This window comes from Protopterus annectens, chromosome 12.part0 (assembly GCF_019279795.1).
Source record: "Protopterus annectens isolate FY-2018-M chromosome 12.part0, PAN1.0, whole genome shotgun sequence".
NCBI classification, from domain to species: domain Eukaryota; kingdom Metazoa; phylum Chordata; order Ceratodontiformes; family Protopteridae; genus Protopterus; species Protopterus annectens.
The window spans coordinates 231014342-231033975 of record NC_056746.1 but is presented as its reverse complement, the minus strand read 5'-3'; the positions used below and the strand labels follow the sequence as shown (position 1 = coordinate 231033975).

The 19634-nt window shown below is 41.9% G+C and overlaps 1 protein-coding gene across 1 annotated transcript in view; it reads right to left on the bottom strand.

The window, feature by feature from the left end:
* The window catches only part of CRAMP1 (cramped chromatin regulator homolog 1), a 1694263-nt gene that overhangs the window by 1544053 nt on the left and 130576 nt on the right, over positions 1-19634 (bottom strand). The gene's annotated exons all lie outside the window — the stretch shown is intronic.

Here is a 19634-nt window from a genome sequence, read left to right as displayed (position 1 = left end):
TGTCTGTGTACATCCAAGGAATGCAGAATCCGCTTCCCCTTGTTCTGCGGATTTGGGGAAAATGTTGGCAGGTGAATAGTTTGGTTAAGAGCCACACTGGATACCACCTTAGGCATAAAGGAAGGATTGGTCCTGAGAGACACCCTGTCCAGGTAAAATGTAATAAAAGGCTCCACAGCCATGAGGGCCTGTAGTTCTGATACATGTCTTGCTGAAGTGATTGCCAGAAGGAAAGCTGTTTTCCAAGATAAAAAAACTTTATATCCGCAGTAGCTGCTGGTTCAAAAGAAGGCAGGGTGAGCTTATCCAGCAAAAAACTGAGGTCCCATGCAGGAGTTGGTGAACTTCCGGGAGGCCTTACATTTTTGACCCCTCTAAGATACTGTTTTAGTGGAGGATGAGAAAAGATGGGAGGCTCTGTGTTGCAATGAGCCGAGATGGCAGAAGCATGGATTTTTATTGAAGAAAAAGATAGGCCCTTGTCAAGCATCTCAGTCAAGTATTGTAGAATCTGAGGAATATTTGGCTTTGCTGTGTCTGTTCCTTGTGTTTGGTTCCAAGCAAGTACAGAATCTCTTCCATTTATCAGCATAAGATTTTCTAGTACTAGGCCTTCTGGCTTCCAAAATGACATCCATCACAGATTTACTGAGAGGTGTTATTTGAATAATTACATGATCAGCCATGCTGCCAGGTTCAGAGTTTGGAACTGAGTGCGCAGAATCTGCTGAGACAGTAGATGAGGTATTTGAGGCAAGTACCAAGGAGGGAGTTGAGACATATTCCTTAGACTGGGTACCAGTGCTGGTGAGGCCAGTCTGGGGCAATTAAGATCATTTTTGTTTTTTCCTGTCTGACCTTTAGTAAGACCTTGGGGAGAAGAGGCAATGGATGAAAGACGTAAGCCGATAGGTTTTTCCAACTGAAGGATAGGGCATCCACTTTCCATGCTTGTCTGTGATAAATCCTTGTGCAGAAATTGTCCAGGTGATAATTTTGGGAAGAGGCAAATAGATCTATGACTGGGCTCCCCCATTTCTCTGTTATCATGCTGAAGACTTGTGGATCTAGTTTCCACTCATGAGGGTCCCTAAGATTTCTGCTTAGGTAGTCTGTCAGAGTATTTTGTTTTCCTGGCAGTAACTGAGCTTGAAGATGTACTTGGTAAGTCAAGGTTGTGTCCCTCAATGCCATGGCTAGTCTGCAAAGGGGATAGGAATGTGTACCCCACTGCTAATGTACCACATAACCGTGATGTTGTCCATCTTTATCAGTAGTTGTCCTGGATGAAGTAAGTCCTTGAAGGCTGTCAGGGCATTCTGAACAGCTAACTTCACTTTTTGGTTGATATGCAGATGCATTTGTTTTGGGCTCCATATGCCCTGAATGCATCTCCTCGCCAGGTGGGCCCCCCAAGCATAGTCTGATGAGTCTGTAGTTAGGGTTTGGGTGGCAGGGGGTAGAGTGAAAGACCGTCCCTTGTTCTGGTGACATGCCTTTGCCCACCAAAGAAACTCCTGTTGTAAGCAGGGAATGAGAGGAATCATTGTTTCCAGACTGTGACAATGTTGACTCCATAAACTTTTTAGATACCGTTGTAGTTTCCTCATATGCAGTCTTACATATGGATTTAGTAGAATGCAGGATTGCCATGAACGCCAAAGCCTGCAGAATTTGTCTTGCAGATAACTGGATTTTTGTTGCCATCTGTTTGAAGTAAATAGTCAGTTGCCTTTGTCTGTCTTGCGTAAGGTAAGCCATCTGGGCAGTTGTATTTAAGCTTGCACCCAAAAATGTAATTATTTGAGATGGTACCAGTTGTGATTTCTTTTCGTTTATTGTGTACCCTAGGCATGTTAGAAGCCTTTTTGCAAATGCCCTATGTTGAAGAACGTCCTTGTTTTCTGCTTGAATGAGACAGTTGTCCAAGTAAGGATGGATTTGTATGCTTCTTTGCCTGCAAAACGCAATTACTGGTGCCAGGCACTTTGTAGGGACCCTTGGCGCAGTACATAAGCCAACGGGCAGTGCAGAGAATTGGTAATGCATAAAACCAGCCTTGAAGCGGAGGTATTTTCTGCATGATTACAAAAACAACGAAAGAAGTTAAGGCAACAGCCTAAAAAACAACGCCAGTTCAAAGAAGAAATTTATTGCAGCTTAGCGCTTCGGCATAGTAGCCTTCAATGAGCATAATTACAAACACACACCCACTCCATTATATATCACAATTAATCTAACAATTAAATCAATTAACCAATAAAAATGTATATAATATAACATTTAAAAGGGAAATATCTAAGTTACAAGAAAGATGCAATACTAGTCACACAAATTTATAATAAGCATTTTAAATTAACTTCCAAATTCAAGCCATTAGGAGACATAGTATTATACTTCAAAATATAAATGGTTTCTTTAAATAATAAAATATTTTTAATTAATTTATCATCTCCAGTTCTAATGAAAATATTTTCTAAGACACAACATTCAAACATTTCTGTATTACTGTTATGACATTCCATAAAATGTGCAGCAATAGGGCTAGTTAATACTCTTTTTTTAATATCTCTAACATGCTCCTGCATTCTAGTTTTAAATTTTCTTTTTGTCTCACCAATATAATATAATTTACATGGACATCTTATACAATAAATAACCCCTACAGAATTACATGAAAAATTATTAGTAGGAATAAATGAAATACCATTAATATTATCAAAATATGGTTTAATAAATTTACATATGTTACACTGGCCGCAAGGATTAGTACCTACTGTAATCAAATTTCTATATATATTATTTAATGGAGAAATATAATAAGTATTGATTAATTTATCAGATAAATTTTGGCCTCTCTTGTAAGATATTTTAGGAACAATAGGGAAAATTTTATAAAGATTTTTATCCGAAATCAAAAATTTCCAAAAATATTTAATAATATTCCAAATTCTGTCACTACATAAGTTATATGTAGTGACAAAATAAATATCTTGCACTTCATGCGTAGAACTCCTTAAGCTTTTATTATAATTACTATTAGAACTAACCTCATGAATAAAAGGCAAATAATTATTCATTTCCATATTTTTCCTAATGATCAATTTATCACCATTAATGGAACTAGTTTTATTCATTAACTTATTAATACAAAAATCTAATATATCCATTTTGTATCCTCTTTTTAAGAACATAATAATACTATCATATATATTCTGTTCTAAATCCATTTCATTATTACACAATCTAGATAGTCTTATAATTTCTCCATAAGGAATAGCAGATAAAGTATGGGGGGGGTGGCAACTAGTGCCATAAAGAAACTGATGACCGTCCATAAATTTACGATATACAGTAGTATGAATTTGATCACCCAATATACCTGTTAACAAAATATCTAGAAAATGGACTTGACTACCAAATTGTAAACTATCAAACCGTAAATTGTATTTATTATTATTAAGATCTGAAAAAAACTCATTAATATGTTCAATACCCCCGCTACAAAGAAAAATTAAATCATCTATGTAGCGGTAGTAGCACAAGACATGATGTTTATAAAATTTGTTGGTGTATACATATTCTAACTCAAATTTACCCATGAAGAGATTGGCATACATGGGGGCAAAAGATGCCCCCATAGCAGTGCCCTTCACTTGATGGTAAATGAATTGGTTGAAACTAAAAAAATTATTAGATAAACAAAAGGAAGTCAAGTCCATGATATAATGGGTTGTAGGATTATCTCCCAAAAAATAAAATAATGCCTGTAAGCCATCAGAATGTTTAATGTTAGTGTAAAGACTGACAACGTCTACACTAATCCAAAACATATTATCTGTCCAGATGATATGACTTAATTTATCAATAAAGTCAAAAGAATCTCTGATATAGGATTCTAACTTAAATACATAAGATGACAGATAATTATGAACAATTATGCCTATATTTTGACAAAAATAATTACTAGCTGAAACGATAGGACGTCCAGGTGGTTTAGTCATATTTTTATGGAGCTTAGGCAGGCAATAAAACGTAGCTAAATTACAATTCTCTAAGCAAAACTTTTTATCAAAATCATCCTTAGAAATATATCCAAGTCTAACCCCCTTATCTAGTAAAATAGTACATTCTTTGATAGCTGTTGTATATTTATCATAATCACTAATTTCATAAGTTAATGAATCGTTTAAATGTTCCATACACATATCTAAATACTGCTTATTATTCAAAATAACAATTTTGTTACCCTTGTCAGATTTTTTAATGACAATATCATGTCTACTTGAAAGATTTTTCATAGCCAACCATTCATTTTTAGTCATATTACACAATTTTTGATCATTTCTACATACGTTTAACAATTCTTGCAATGAGAAATGAATCATTTCAGAAAAATGTGTAATATTACAATTATTATATGGGGGAATAAACTTGCTGTGAAAATTAATACCTTTAGTGTTAAGCATAGAATAAGCTGAAGAATATAAAGAAGAAGAAAAATCATCAGAAAAACAAGAGTAATAGCTATCTAAACTAGAATCACCATCACTATCACTATATATCACATTAGAAACTGGCTCATGATAACCATCTATTTTTCTATCATTAGAGAAAAAATATCTCAAATGAAGTTTTCTAGTAAATTTAAAGAGCTCTTGTTTCAATAAATGATGTCTAGGAAAGACAGTGGGAACAAATTTAAGACCATATTGCAGTACAGTTAGTTCTTCATTAGAAATGTTACAACCAGAAATGTTAACAACATTAGTATCACTAAATAAAACAGGGCTAGAAAAATCAAGTCCATCTGCCCCTCTTGAATGTTTGTCTAGATTGCCCTTCACCCGGAGAAGAACCCGTAGCAAAATCTTTCTTTTTGTGTCCTCGTCTGGAATTGTTGCTATCGCTCCGAAACCGCTGCTGGTGCCCCACCGAATCATTAGCTGCTGGTGAGAGGTGGAAAATCAGTATCTGAATCCGTGGTTAAACCATAACCATCAGAGGAAGCAAAAGATACTGAAAGTTGTTTTTTGTTGTTATTTTTAACATTAGCTTGTTTTTTTGAAGGATGAAAAACTTTTTTGCGTTTCCAAAGGAACGCTCGCCCATTATCATAATCTCTAATGTCTGTAGTGTTTGTAATTATGCTCATTGAAGGCTACTATGCCGAAGCGCTAAGCTGCAATAATTTTCTGCATGATTCCCTTATTGGTATATGCAGGTATGCCTCAAGTCTAGAGTCACTAACCAAGCGTTCTTGATCGGCATAGGCAGTAGCTGTTGTAAAGTCAGCATTTTGATTTTTGAGATGTCCAAGAATGTGTTCAAAATCGAGAAGTCCAGTATTGGATGCCAGGCATTGTCTTTTCTGGGTACCAGGAACAGTCTTGAATAAAAACCTTGTCCTTTTTCCTGTTCTGGTACAGGTTGAATAGCCCCCATATCCATGAGGGACGTAACTTGTTTCTGAGCCTCAGCCCATTGATTTTGAGGCAGATCTGGCCAACCGTTTGGAATTGGCAAAGTATGGAAATGAAATCTGTACCCGTGAGATACTGTGTTTAATACCCACTTATCCTGGGTTACTAACTGCCAATTTTGAGCATGAAGTGCTAATTTTCCCCCCAAGGGGGCTGCCAATAAGTGCTTGGTAATGGTAGAGGGAAGTCACTGAGGCTGCTTACTGTAGGGTTGTGCTTTGTTTCCCCAGATTTGGAGATAGAGGCACCCCATTGCTTTGACCTGTAAGAACCCTGTGATTGGTATCTAGAGCCTTTTGAGTGCCTGGATTTGCCTTGTGAGGCTCTGTTGGACACAGGAAAGGACCAATTTTTAGTAGGCCAGTGTCTACTGAATCTGGGTGGCTGCACTTGTAAGAAATCTTTTACAGTTTGCATAGATTTAACTTTGTCTTCCATTTTCTTTAAAACCTCTTCTGTCTTAATACCAGAGTATCATGCTGTAAAGGTGCATCCAACAATTTAGCTTTAACATGAGCAGGCATATTTTGCTCCTTGAGCCAGGCATGCCTTCTAATCACAAATTCTGTAACTGCGGCCCTGCAAGAGGCCTCCAAGGAATCAAAACCACATTGTAAAGTATGCTTTCCAACCTGTTCTGCTGCATGCAATAATACCTGTAATTTTTTATTTTCCACACAATCAGAAATCAACATCATTTTCTGTTTCAATAATTCCATAACATGCTGTTGATACTTAAGCATATGAAACTGGCAGTTTCAGGCCCTAATTGCCAAAGTTGTAAACGTATAAACCTTCTTTCCCCATCTATCCAGCGCCCTGGAATCTCTATCATAGGGGTTAGGATTCTTGGCTGTAGAGGCCTTTACACCTTTGGGACTCTGTAAGATAGTTTCAGGATCAGCAGCAGGATTTTTGAATAAAAAGTTGTGGGAGTCAGGTAAGTACAGTTTTGTACCTACCATAAATGTAGATGTCCAATAGATATGCAACTGCAGTCATAACATATGGGTTGTCCTGCCTCAGGCAGCCCTCGGTCGGACGGATTTCTAAGTCTGGGTCCGACGTCGGCTGATGTCGCATTTCTCTCCGACGTCAGAGCGGCTGGAGTATATAAGCATCAGCCGACGCCATCTTCTTCAGTGTTTCTTGCCCCAGATGCCAGGTGCCCTCCAATGAAGGCTGTAATCAAATTGGAAGACAAAAATAGGTTTCCAGACAATAAATAAGCAATAAACAGATACACCATAACAGATATCCCCAGCTAAGGATAATAGGGATAGGAGTGGACCCAAGGCATAGAGGGGAAGGAGGGAGGGAAAACCCGACTGCAGTTGCATATCTATCGGACATCTACATTTATGGTAGGTACAAAACTGTACTATGTCCTTCAAGAATGCAACTGCAGTCATAACATATGGGTTGAATACCATAGCTTAGCTGGGGGAGGTGGTATGCTCTAGGAAAAAGATGGTGTAGCTATCAATCCCTGCAGGACTGCCGAAGCAATACCTGCTCTGGATCTGGAATATAAAGGGAGGTTGTAGTGTTTGGAAAATGTATGCACGGAGCTCCATGTGGCAGCTTCTAGAATGTCTTTTGTAGGCACCCCTCTTAAAAAAGCTGTAGAGGTGGCTGTAGCTCTGGTGGAGTGTGGTCTGACATTGGCTGGCACACACTTTCCATGGAAGGAATAACAGAATCTGATGCAATGTCCAATCCATTTTGAAATTGTCTGTTTGGAAATTGCTTTTCCTTGTATTCCAGGGGCGTAAGCTACAAAAAGCTGATCAGACTTCCTACCGGTCTTGGTTCTGTCCAGGTAGTAGCGAAGTTGTCTGTGTATGTCCAAGGTATGTAACAGTCTTTCCCCTTTGTTCTCAGGATTGGGAAAGAAAGTAGGCAGGTGAATTGCTTGCTTTAAAGAAACCCTGGATACCACTTTTGGCAGAAAAGTAGGGTTGGTTCGTAGGGAGACCCTGTCTCTGTGAAAAGTTATGAACGGTGGTATTGCCATTAAGGCCTGTAATTCCGAAACCCTTCTTGCTGAGGTTATGACCAGCAGGAAAGCTGTCTTCCAGGAAAAAAATTGTAACTCCACAGAAGCTGCTGGCTCGAAGGGAGGTAAAGTAAATTTTTCTAGGACAAAATTGAGGTCCCAAGCTGGTACTGGTGCCTTTCTTGGGGGCTTTATATTCTTGATTCCTCTAAGAAATTGCCTTAGCAAAGGATGTGAAAACACAGGTGGATCAGTGTTGTATCTAGCTGAGATAGCTGAAGCATGTATTTTTATGGAAGAGTATGAGAGTCCGTTATGTAACATATCTGCCAAGTATTCCAGAATGAGAGGGATGCTCAAAAGTGATGCATCATGACCCTTGTTGGTATTCCAAATGCTGAATCTCTTCCATTTGGCTGAGTAAGCCTTTCTGGTGGATGGTCTGCGGGCTTCTGTTAGTATCCGCTGAACTTCCTTGGAGAGAGGTAAATTGAGGTTATTTATGGGATTTCCCAAGCTGTTAGCTGTAGAGTCTGGATGTTGGGATGAATAGTCCTGAAGTTGTGTTGAGTCAAAAGTTGAGGCCATTGTGGAAGGGCCCACGTTTTGTTGTGACATATGCTCCGTAGTAGTGGATACCAGTGTTGTCTTGGCCAGTCTGGAGCTATTAGGATCCCCTTCGGTTGCTCTGCCTTGATCTTTAATAACACTGTGGTCATCAGTGGCAGGGGTGGAAATGCATAAATTATTAGGGAGTTCCAGTTGAAAGAGAGGGCATCTACTTTCCATGCTTGTGGATGATATGTCCTTGAGCAGAACTTTTGTAAGTGATGATTGAGGTGGGAGGCAAATAGGTCCACGTCCGGCCTGCCCCATCTCGAGGTGAGTCGTATAAAGATGTCTGGATGTAGCCTCCATTCGTGGGGGTCCAGGAAATTCCTGCTTAGACTGTCCGCCAGAACATTGTCTTTGCCTGGAACAAACTGGGATTGTAGCTGTATGTTTAGACCCAGTGATTTTCCCTGTCAGCCTGCAAAGGGGGTAAGAATGAGTGCCCCCCTGCTTGTTTATGTACCACATCACAGTGGTGTTGTCTGTCCGTATTAGTAGGTGGCCTTGTTGAAGTTGTTGTCCAAAGGCCTCGATGGCATGTATTACTGCTAGCATTTCTTTTTGGTTGATATGCAGATGTGTTTCCTTTGGGGACCATTGCCCTTGAATACATCTGCCCTCCATGTGCGCCCCCCATCCAAGGTCTGAGGCGTCTGTGGTCATTGTCTGTGTTATCTGAGGTTTGTTGAACGACATGCCTGTGTTTAACTGGCTTACTGTGGCCCACCATAGAAATTCCTTTTGTAGACATGGAATGAGTGGAATAATTGCTTCTAGGTTGTTGCTGTGTTGAGACCATAAGCTTTTTAAGTACCATTGAAGCTTTCTCATGTGTAGTCTTGCTAGTGGGACCAAGAGAATGCAGGATGCCATGTAACCCAGGGCCTGTAGGAAACTCCTTGCAGTCATCTGGGTGAGCTTTGCTAAACTTTTGAAGTAACGAGTTAACTTCTTTTGCTTGTCTTCTGTCAGGTAAGCCATTTGAGAGGCTGTGTCTAGTTTGGCTCCTAAGAAGGTTATTTGCTGGGATGGCTGAAGTCTTGACTTTTGAAAGTTGACGGTGTATCCCACAGCAAGTGTATGACATAATCCAAGTTTTTTGTCAAGGTTAGTTTGTTGTCCACTTGTATGAGGCAATCGTCCAGGTACGGGTAGATTTTAATCCCCTGGAGCCTGCAATGAGCAATTACTGATGCCAGGCATTTTGTGAATACTCTGGGCGCAGTAGATAAGCCAAATGGCAATGCTGAGAATTGATAATGCTCTGGCCCTGCAAGAAATCTGAGGTATCTTCTGCAGCTGTGTCTGATAGGGACATGCAGGTATGTCTCCTTGAGGTCCAGAGTAATCAGCCAAGACCCCTTGCCCAGCATGGGAAGGAGTTGTTGTAAAGTCAGCATTTTGAACTTTGGTACTATGAGAAAAGTGTTTAGAGCGGACAAGTCCAGTATTGGTCTCCATTGAGTTTCTTTTCTTGGAACAAGGAACAGTCTTGAATAAAACCCCTGACCTTGTTCTTGTTGTGGAACTTTTTCTATTGCTTTGATCTGAGCAAGCAGAGAAATTTGCTTGATAGCCTCTGCCCTCTGATTTTGTGGAAGGTTTGGCATGCCTTGTTTTCTTGGCAAGGTATGAAAGTGGAACCTGCAACTGTGGTCTATAATGTCCAGTATCCATTTGTCTTTTGTCAGTTTGTGCCAATTTCTTGAAAACAGAGATAACTTTCCGCTCAAAGGAGCTTCTGTTTGCTCCTTGGTCAGCAGAAGTAGAGGAAAGTCATTGAGCTTGTCCCTGCGGGGCAGGAGAAACCCGTGTCACTTCTTTGGTTTGCTGGTTGCCACTGTCGTCCCCTGTAGGATCCTCTGTATTGCCCTCTTCCTCGGGCACGCCTGTTTTTACCCCTTTGAAATCTTTCAGGATTAGGAAAGGACCAGTTTTTAGAAGGCCAGTTCCTGCTGAATCTGGGTGGCTGAACCTGGAGAAAATCTTTGACTGTCTGTACTGACTTAGCTTTTTCCTCAATGGACTTTAACACATCTTTAGCATTAGCACCAAAAAGCTTGTTCTTTTCCAAGGGTGCATCAAGAAGTTTTGCCTTAACATGATCTGGTAAAGGTTGTTCTTTTAGCCATGCATGTCTACGAATGACCGCCCCTGTCATAGCTGCCCTACATGAAGCCTCCAATGCATCATATCCACACTGCAAAAAATGATTGCTAACTTGCTGAGCATTATGCACAGCCTCCTGCAAAGACTTCCTATCTAAAGGTTCAGGAGAGGCCAAACTTTTCTGTAAATCATCTAACAGGAAATCCTGATATTGAAACATGTGAAAGAGACAATTGAGAGCTCTCATAGATAAAGTAGTGGAGGTGTAGACCTTCTTCCCCCATCTCTCTAAGGACCTTGCTTCCCTGTCGGAAGGCAAAGGATTTTTGGATGTGGTAGCTGAAACCCCTTTAGGCCCCTGGGAAATTGTTTCTAAATCAACAGCATGGGCCCTAAATAAATGAGAATGGGTTTCTGGAACCCTATAGTATCTGTCAGGCTTGACAGGAGCAGGAGGAAGAGTATCAGGGGTAACACTGGAGTTAGTGTATAAATCATCCAAAACATCAAGCACAGGAGGTATAGCTAAGGGTCTGTGTTGAGGCTTTTTGAGGAAGGTTCGAAGGCGCTTTCTGGAATCAGAAAATTCCTGGCCTTGCCACTTAAAATGCTCCCTCATGGAATGCAGAACTTCCCCAAAGGAAATATCCTCAGGAGGGGAGGCCGAGGGAATGGAGTCCTCTGCATCTGAATCCTCATAGGTCTGGAAGGGCTCTTCCTGGCTTTCAGAGGGAACAGAGTCCTCAGAATCTTCATCTGAGGGCAGAGGGTCAGGGGGTTCAACCCTGGGCCTCTTATCAGGAGGAGGCTGGGATCCTCTCTCAGGATCGGCCTGGGAGCCTCTGATCAGAGAAATTAAATCTGCGGCCATGGACATGATCTGAGTTTCAGGAGTAGTCTGAGGTAAGTTTTTTGCAGTAAGATGTTTGGACTTGCTGGCTGCCTTGGCACGTGTGTAGGCCTTGATAGACATGGACATGGGAGGCCTAGCCGCTCCACGTGCAAGAGTTACCTTATCAACAGCAATGGTCTCGGGCATTTCCTCGGTTTCGGTATCCGGAGGAAAATCAATAACTGGCGGAGAGGCCTCCGGTATCGGAGGTATCGGTAATGCAGTGTCTTCGGTTCGGAGCGGTGGAATAACTGCCTCAGAGGGAACCGGAGCACTCGCGGTTAGTTTTGGCATGGTGTCGGTTGAAGATGCGGGCCGAGGATGTCAGTCCCGGTCTTTTCGTTTCTTAGGAGTCTGCGTTGTCGGTTGTTCCGACGGCATTGTATAATCAAATTTTTCGCCGAAAAAGTCTTCAGCGAACTCCGCCCAGCGCCTGAGTGCGCGCTTGTTGAAGCGAGCACAGGCGGCACAGGCAGAGACGTCGTGGTCTGGGCCAAGGCAAGGGAGGCAGTAAGAGTGGAAATCCTTATGAGGTATTTGTTTACCACAAGACAAACAATTTACTTTTTCAGTAATTTCTGACATCGGCTGAGGCAAGAAAAGGTCCCCAACGGGGTACTTAGCTTTTTTGATGACTTCGGTTTCGAAGAATACAGGAGCTGACCGACCGGCACTTGCGAACTGCTTCTGCTTCGGGCACCGCGCGGCAAGAAAGACTGGAGAAGATGGCGTCGGCTGATGCTTATATACTCCAGCCGCTCTGACGGAGAGAAATGCGACATCAGCCGACGTCGGACCCAGACTTTGGAATCCAGCCGACCGAGGGCTGCCTGAGGCAGGACAACCCATATGTTATGACTGCAGTTGCATTCTTGAAGGACATCCCTATAACATCTGTCTGACTTACTAGGAGCCGGAGGTAGGGAATCAGGAGCCATGCATGATTCCGAAAACACATCAACAATGTCTAATACAGGAGGTATAGCCAAAGGCCTAAGCTGAGGAAGAAGGAAATCCCTAAGCCTCTTTTTTGATTCAGAGAAACCCTGACTCTCCCAATGAAAATGTTCCCTTAAAGCATGCAAGGTTTCTCCAAAAGAATAATCCTCAGGAGGAGATGCAGATGGGATGGATTCTTCTGCATCTGAATCCTCATAGGGTGGTATAGAAAATTCCTAATCAGAAGAAGCAGAAACCTGATCTGAAGATTCAGAATCAGTGTCTTGCCTAGGCCTCTTATCGGGGGGGGTTTGGGAACCCCTGATCAAGGTAATTAAGTCCTCAGCCATTTTGATCATCTGTTTTTTAGGCATAGGGGCCTGAGCATGTGGCTCATGCATCGTTTTTTTTAGAAATAGTTGCTTTTGTAGCTGGCGTCGGTTTTATATAGAAATGTTGAGGCCTGAAAATACCCTCAGAAGTTGGTGCCTGCTCAGCGGCTCCGGACCCATCTGAGGGAGAGACATCCGCGAGTACAATACTCTGAGAATCTCGCGGCATACCGGACTCCACATGGGTCTCGGTAGAGGCCTGCGACTCAAAAGTAGCGGGTATCAGGGGCTGCGAAAGCGCCTCACTGAGTACCGGTGACTGCCTTAGGAGAAGCTTTATCGTCGGTTTTGGACCTTGACGGTCTGTCTCTGTCCTTTTCTTTGCGTTTTTTGTGAACTCCGGTAGTCGGATTGCTATCAGACGATATTTCAGGGTAATTAATCTGGATCCAAAATATTTTGAAGCAAAGATATACAGACGCTTAATAGTGCATTGGTTAAATCTAGCACAAAACCGACAGCAATGTACGTTATGATCTGGGCCTAGGCAAGGAATACAGTACAAATGAAAATCCTTATGATGTATTTGTTCCCCACAAGTAATGCAATTATTAACTTTTACGGACATCGGTAAGGAGCAAGAAAAAGTTTCCCCAATGGGGTACTTAGCTTTAATTGAAGACTTCGGTTCTGAAACTCGAATGCGAAAATTTCAGGAGTCTGCCAACTGGCACTTGCAAACTGCTTCTGCTTCGGGCACCGCGCACCAAGAAAGACTGAATAAAATGGCGTTGACTGCATGTTTTATACTCCTGACAACCTGACGTCATGGAAGAGGAGACAGCAACCGACACAGGACCCAAGACTTTGATATTCAGGCCGACTGACGGCAACCTACCAGCAGATTACCCAAATGTAATGACTGCAACAGTGAAACATGAAGAACATCAACCTCGCTGGAGCTGAAACTCTCAGATCAGATCATCTCGGGGCCCCCGATCCTCCACTCTGAGGGAGGAGACGAAGCCAAGCTGCACAGTGTCGAGGCTCTGAAAGCTTCAGAGCTGAAGTCATCCCCCAGATCTGACACATTAGACACTGGCTCTGAGACTCATCCTGCTTAATAAGTCAGGGAAGTAGCCACAGTCAAAGATGATGGCATCTTTGCATCAGACGCTTCGACTCCTTAAGGACTCGCATCAGAGGGCTTAGAAGCAGTATGTCGGATCGGAGAACTGATGGTATGTGATGAAGGCTCACGGATCTGATGGGAGACAAAGCCAATAAAACCCCTGGATCTGTGTTCTGAGAAATGTTCTCATTATCTTACCCACCTCTGCTTCGGAAAGACTTTGGGAGGACAATATCGAAGAGGAAATGGAAGGGGGTACACATGACTTTCTTGGTGTCACCAGTAAGAAAGTTGATCGAAGGCTTGGGGACACTGGCCCTGGAGATAAAGGAGTACTCCAATGATGAGGGGAATTGGAGGATGAAGGAGTCTGATCTGTGGTTTTCAGATCCAAATGTTTGCGGATCTTAGCTGGTGGCTTTGTCGAAGCAGTTTTGGGACACCAGACAGGACGGCATTTTCTATGCTCAGTAGATTTAGATTTCTGTGATGGGGTTGAGCCCCTGAAGTTGAAACTAAAGAAGAAGGTGCAGAAGCAGGGATAAGGCCCTTAAGTACTAGCTTGTTGTGTCAGTCACTGACAGCTCTGGCACTGAAACTATAGTAAATAGAACAAGGTATGTGTAAATGAGGAGGGTCTAAAGAATAAACGCACTCCCTGTGGACATCAGAGTTAGGAATCTATGCCCACACGAAGTGCACCTTTTAAAGCCAGTAGGCTTTTCAGCCATAACTTTAAACTATGCCAAAAGCCCAAATCCAGCAAAGTGAGAAATAAATTAGAGATTTTTTTTTCTCTCGTTAGGAAAAGAAATAGTTTTACCAATAATAAGACTAGCTAATAAGAAGGTAATGAAGAAGAGATACCAAAAGTTGGTAAAAATGGAATTAACTAAGCAAGTAAAGGCAGGATGGCTATAGAAAGTTATTTACAGGTTAAGAAAATTAAACTTTAAAGTTATTACTCACTAATTTTAAAGGAAATTACTGCCCAAGTTCATGAGAATGCAATCCTAACTGAATCACTAGAGCGTTAAAACGAAAACTGAGGTAATGCATTGGTCAGGGGCATTATGGGTAAAGGGAGGAGCTCAAGGGTCAGATCCAAGAATCTACAGAAAAGCATCAGAGTCGGATCAGAGACCCATTCATTCAGGAATGAAGGGAAATGACAACATAAAACAATTATGTACCTACCACAATGTTCCATGTTTGTTGCCCATCTCGCCTTCCTTCTTGCTCTTTGGGTTCGGAGCCGATCCTCGGCTCTGACTTTGCCAATTTACTATATCTCAAGAGCTTTTACTGGCTCGAGGCTACCCCTAATCCCAACATGCCTAGCGGCAGCTATCCAGATCTCATTTGTAATTGCCCATACTAGACATACATAGTAAAAAATTATTTTTACTAAGCTCTTATACATCAAGGTAGGAAGGAAAGAGGAAAATACAATGCATGGTTAACTAACTTGGTATGTCAGCAGGAAACTCAGCCAATGTAACCAATGAAGAACTCTTCTCGAACCTCCATGAAGGGGGAAGGAAAGGGGGACTCAAGAAGGAAGGCGAGATGAAGGACAACAAAAGAAACGTTACGGTAGGTACATAACTTCTTTATATGTTGTCCCATCTCGCCTTTGTCCTTGCTGGTTGGGACATTGTCCCCAGCACCTGGTTCTTGGGTGGCTCACTGGAACAAACTCTTCAGGACCGTGGAACCAAAGGATGCCCTATTCCAGGAGACCACATCCACTTTGTAATGAGAGATAAAGGTATGATGATTTGCCAATGTTGCTGCTACACAGATTGAATCTAAAGGCAATTTAGCTTGGAAGGCAACAGAGGTGGCTAAGGCCTTGGTTGAATGTCCTGTGGTCCTGCCTGAAAGCGTCTTTTTATGCAAATCATATGAATAACTGATTGTGTCTGACAGCCATTTTGATAAGGTCACTTTTGAAACTGTATAACCTTTATTGTCAGCAAAGGATATAAACAATTGGTCTGAGGTCTTTGGTCCCGTGTAAAGAAAAACTTAATTGTCTATGAACATCCAATTGGTGTAATATATACTCTGCCTTGTTGCCGTAATTGGGGAAGCACACAGGAAGCTCAATGGACTGATTTAAGTTATACTCTGAACAAACCTTTGGCAAGAAGGAAGGATCGGTCCTAAGAGAAACTCTACCTTTGTGAAAAATGAGATAAGGTGGGAGAACAGACATAGCATGTAATTCAGAAACCCGTCTAGCCGAGGTTGTAGCAATAAAAAAAAATTTTTTTTTAAGACAGAAACTTCAGGGGGCAAGATGCTGCTGGTTTAAAGGGAGGAAGAACCAAAGCTAAAACCAAGTTTAGGTCCGGGGGGGTTTCTTACCGGGGGCCGTAAAAAGTGTTGCACCTCATAAGAATGCTTTGCACAACTTATGGGACATAATGTTAGAACCCAAGTCTCCTACATGAGAGCCAGCGATGGCAGCAAGTTGGACCCTAACAGTAGCTGCAGCTGCCCCTTTTTCGAAGGTTTTGGCCAAAAAGTCAAGAATCTTGTGAACAGGAGCTGTAAAGGGATCAATGTTATTACTCTTGGCCCAATAAGAAAACCTATTCCATTTGCTAGTGTAAACCCTCTTGGTAGTGTGCTTGTGGGAGGACACTAGAATGTGTTGTACAGCAGGGGAAATGTTAGTGAACCTGGCTAAGACTGGAAGTGGAGTAACCAAGCAGTCAGCCTGAGAGTTTGGAGGGATGGGTGAAGCCCGCCTGATTGATGCGTCAGGAGGTCTGGAACTGTGTCCAGTATCCAAGGTTCCAGTTGAAGATAATGCCGAAAAAACTGAAAACATATCTGGCGAGGCCAGTAAGGAGCAATGAGGATGAGTTTGCAACCCAACAATTTTGCTTTCTGAAGTACCTTCAAAATGAGAGGGAAAGGTGGAAAGGCATACAATAGTCTCGGAGGTCAATCCAGAACAAGTGCATCCCTGGGTGACTGTCCCAGAGGGGGAACTCGGGAGAAATAGCTGCTGCGTTTGTTGATTAGGGGAGTGGCAAAAAGATTGCATTATGGCTGGCCCCATTTGCGGAAAATCAAATTCGCAACTTCTTGCTTCAGGGACCACTCGTGAGGCATGAGAATAGCCCTGCTGAGCCTGTCCGCTATCAAATTGGATTTTCCGGGAATGTGCGTTGCAATCAGAAAAGTTGGGAAGACATAGCCCATTGCCATACTCAAAGCTCCTCCAGACACAAGGGGTAAGATTTGGTTCCACCACCTTGGTGATGTACCATTCCACTGACATTTTCTGTCTGGATTGCAATGGTGCTGGTAGATAGAGAGTCTTGAAGTGTTTGCAATGCCAAGAAGCACCCCTCTCCTCTCTAGAACATTGATGTGCAAATGGTACTCATGAGGTTGCCACATTTCTTAGACAGTCTGTCCCAGATAATACCCTCCCACACTATCTGGGAAGCGTCCATGGGCACTGTGGCTACCAGATGGGGGTATAGAAAGGGTCTTCCCAGAGTCACCAGAGGGGAGACAAGCCACCATAGTAGGTCCTTTTTGCAAGACTGCATGATCAAGAGTGACATTGGCAAATCCTGGAAAGACCACTGAGCAAAAAGAAGTCACTGTAGAATCCGCATGTGGAAGCGTGCTAAAAGAATTAGCGTAATTGCTGCAGCCATTGAGCCCAGAACTTGTAAAACCTGTCATGTCTGAACTCTTGTTTTCTTTAGGAGAAAAGAAACTTGCTGACAAATGGTCGACACCCTGTCTAGAGGGGAAAAAAATGACCACCCAAAGCACCAAAACAAGCAGAGAAAGGGGTCGTTAGACTAACGGGGGTAGTATACACAAACGAGTCAATACAACTACAAAAAAATAAAACAAATACAGATGAACAGAAAAAAAAGCACAAAGTACTTGGCCTGAACCAGTAGTAGCAATTTCGATGCTGCAAAAGTGATCGGGGTAGCTGCCGCTAGGCATGTTGGGATAAGGGATAGCCTCGAGCCAATAAAAGCTCACGAGCTATAGTAAAATTGGCAGAGTCAGAGCCGAGGATGGGCTCCAAACCCAACCAGCAAGAACGAAGGCGAGATGGGACAACATAACATTCAAATATTTATAAATTTGAGGACCTTAAATTCCCAAAAGGCAGACAGATTTTAAAGGCTACGAATCAGGGTTTTAAGCAGCATTAGATACATCTTCCAGGGATGATAAAATATGAGGAATAGGGGTAGAATGAGGCATATTCACTTGTAACATATACCATATCATACCTCCTCAGATCACAGGGAACGTTCACTTGTTCCCACAAACACATTGCACTAATCTTGACTAATGTCTGAGACAAATTTCTTTTAAAGGAGGTAGACAGGACCACGCTTCCTCAAAATCACGGGACTGGGAATCTACAGATGTCCTGTCTCTGTTTATGTCAGAATCCTCTGACAATCTTTCTGACACTGTTACTGGGTAAGGATTTCAGAGTACCAGAACTGACAAGACAGTAATAATAACTACTTGACCCAAGGCAAAGAAATCTTTTCTAATATACACCATGTCTTTACACAAAGAATGATTAACTTTGACTGGAGACCAACATGCAGAAGGCACTAGTGACCTGTGCAGATGTCTCCTCAGTTACGCAACATCTCAGAGTATCAGTGAGAACCAGAGAGGATGGTTCTCCCATGCCTGTATCAGACACTGGTACAGCCAAAGATGATGTGGCTGACTGCCAGTTCTTTGTGGCTGAAAGGACTACACCTGAGAAAGTTGGAAAAGTAAATGAGTGGTATGAGGAATGACAAATTCTCCTTTCAAATGAATACAGATCTACCCACCTTCAGCTGAAGTGTTGACTGAGCTCTTGGTGTTGGCAAGGGTACAGTATATATTTTTTCCACCTTTCTTTCTAGGTACAGCAGGAGTAGAACCAGCAGAAGAGAAAGCATCCATACTGCAACCAATGAGGAGAATACAAAAGTGGTAAGTCTTGCTATAACGAGTTAGTTGGAAAGCAAGTTGTCAGTAGGTATTAACAAGCAGCACACAAACACGTTTTCTCCCTATATAGTCCATTTTTCAAGAAATGCACAAACAGCACAAAAAATCCTGTTAGAAGTGTAGAAAACACCTCACTGACAGAAAATAAGACAGGTACATTGTCACAAAGTGTATGCAAGCACTAAGACGCAGTAATCGGTCTGCCAATTTAGAACACTTTGCGACACTAAACATTCATTAAATAACACTAAAGTTAATGTAAACAGTACATATTGCCACACAAAAATTACCCCCCAAATCTACAATAAGCCAAAGCCTAAAAATAGCCATCCCTGACTAGAAACTTCAGATATTCCTAAAGAATGCCAGGCTTCTAAAAAGAGGTAATACCTTAAAAAGCCCAAAAAATAAAGCAATATTTTCATAAACAAGGCAGTAAATGTGTGAAGATGAGTTCCCAAAGAGGGACATATCTATCAGAAATAACGCTTGAAGCCAACTGCTGCTCCTATAAAGCCCGAGAGAGGGCTTCTTAGGGCAAGAAAGTACTGAAGAAATCTTCACGCTGACTGCTGACTTCCCTTGATAGACCTGTCCAATTAGCAGTAAGACTTCAAGGTGTGGGAGGGAGCCAGAAATTTCTGAAACTGTTCATCTGTTGTATACTGGCCAGGATACAACCCATATAGCCTAGAAGCTACTACAGCAGTGGGAATGATTAACATATGGTGTACTTAGAGGTAAGAAAAGAGGTATGCAGTACTAGAAGGTGTATGCATACCTTCGCAGTACAGATGGAGAGGGGAAAAGCAGTTGTATAAGAAAGGATGGAAAAGTACAGAAATACAGAAGTAGTACAGACTGCATATAAAAGTATTAGAAGGGTGTGAGCAAGGAGGTTTTAGGTACAACAGCAGATCTACTTGGATGATAGGCAAGTTTTTAAATTGCCAAGGAAAGTATAATGGGGATAGAGGTCTACACCAACATAAACACAATACAGTGATTCACCACAGCAATTAAGAAAGGAAGATGCGTATGATTTCTATTTATTTATTTATTTACTTTGGAAGGCAATAAAAAAGTACTTGCAGAAAAAAAAAAACAATAAAAGTAAGCT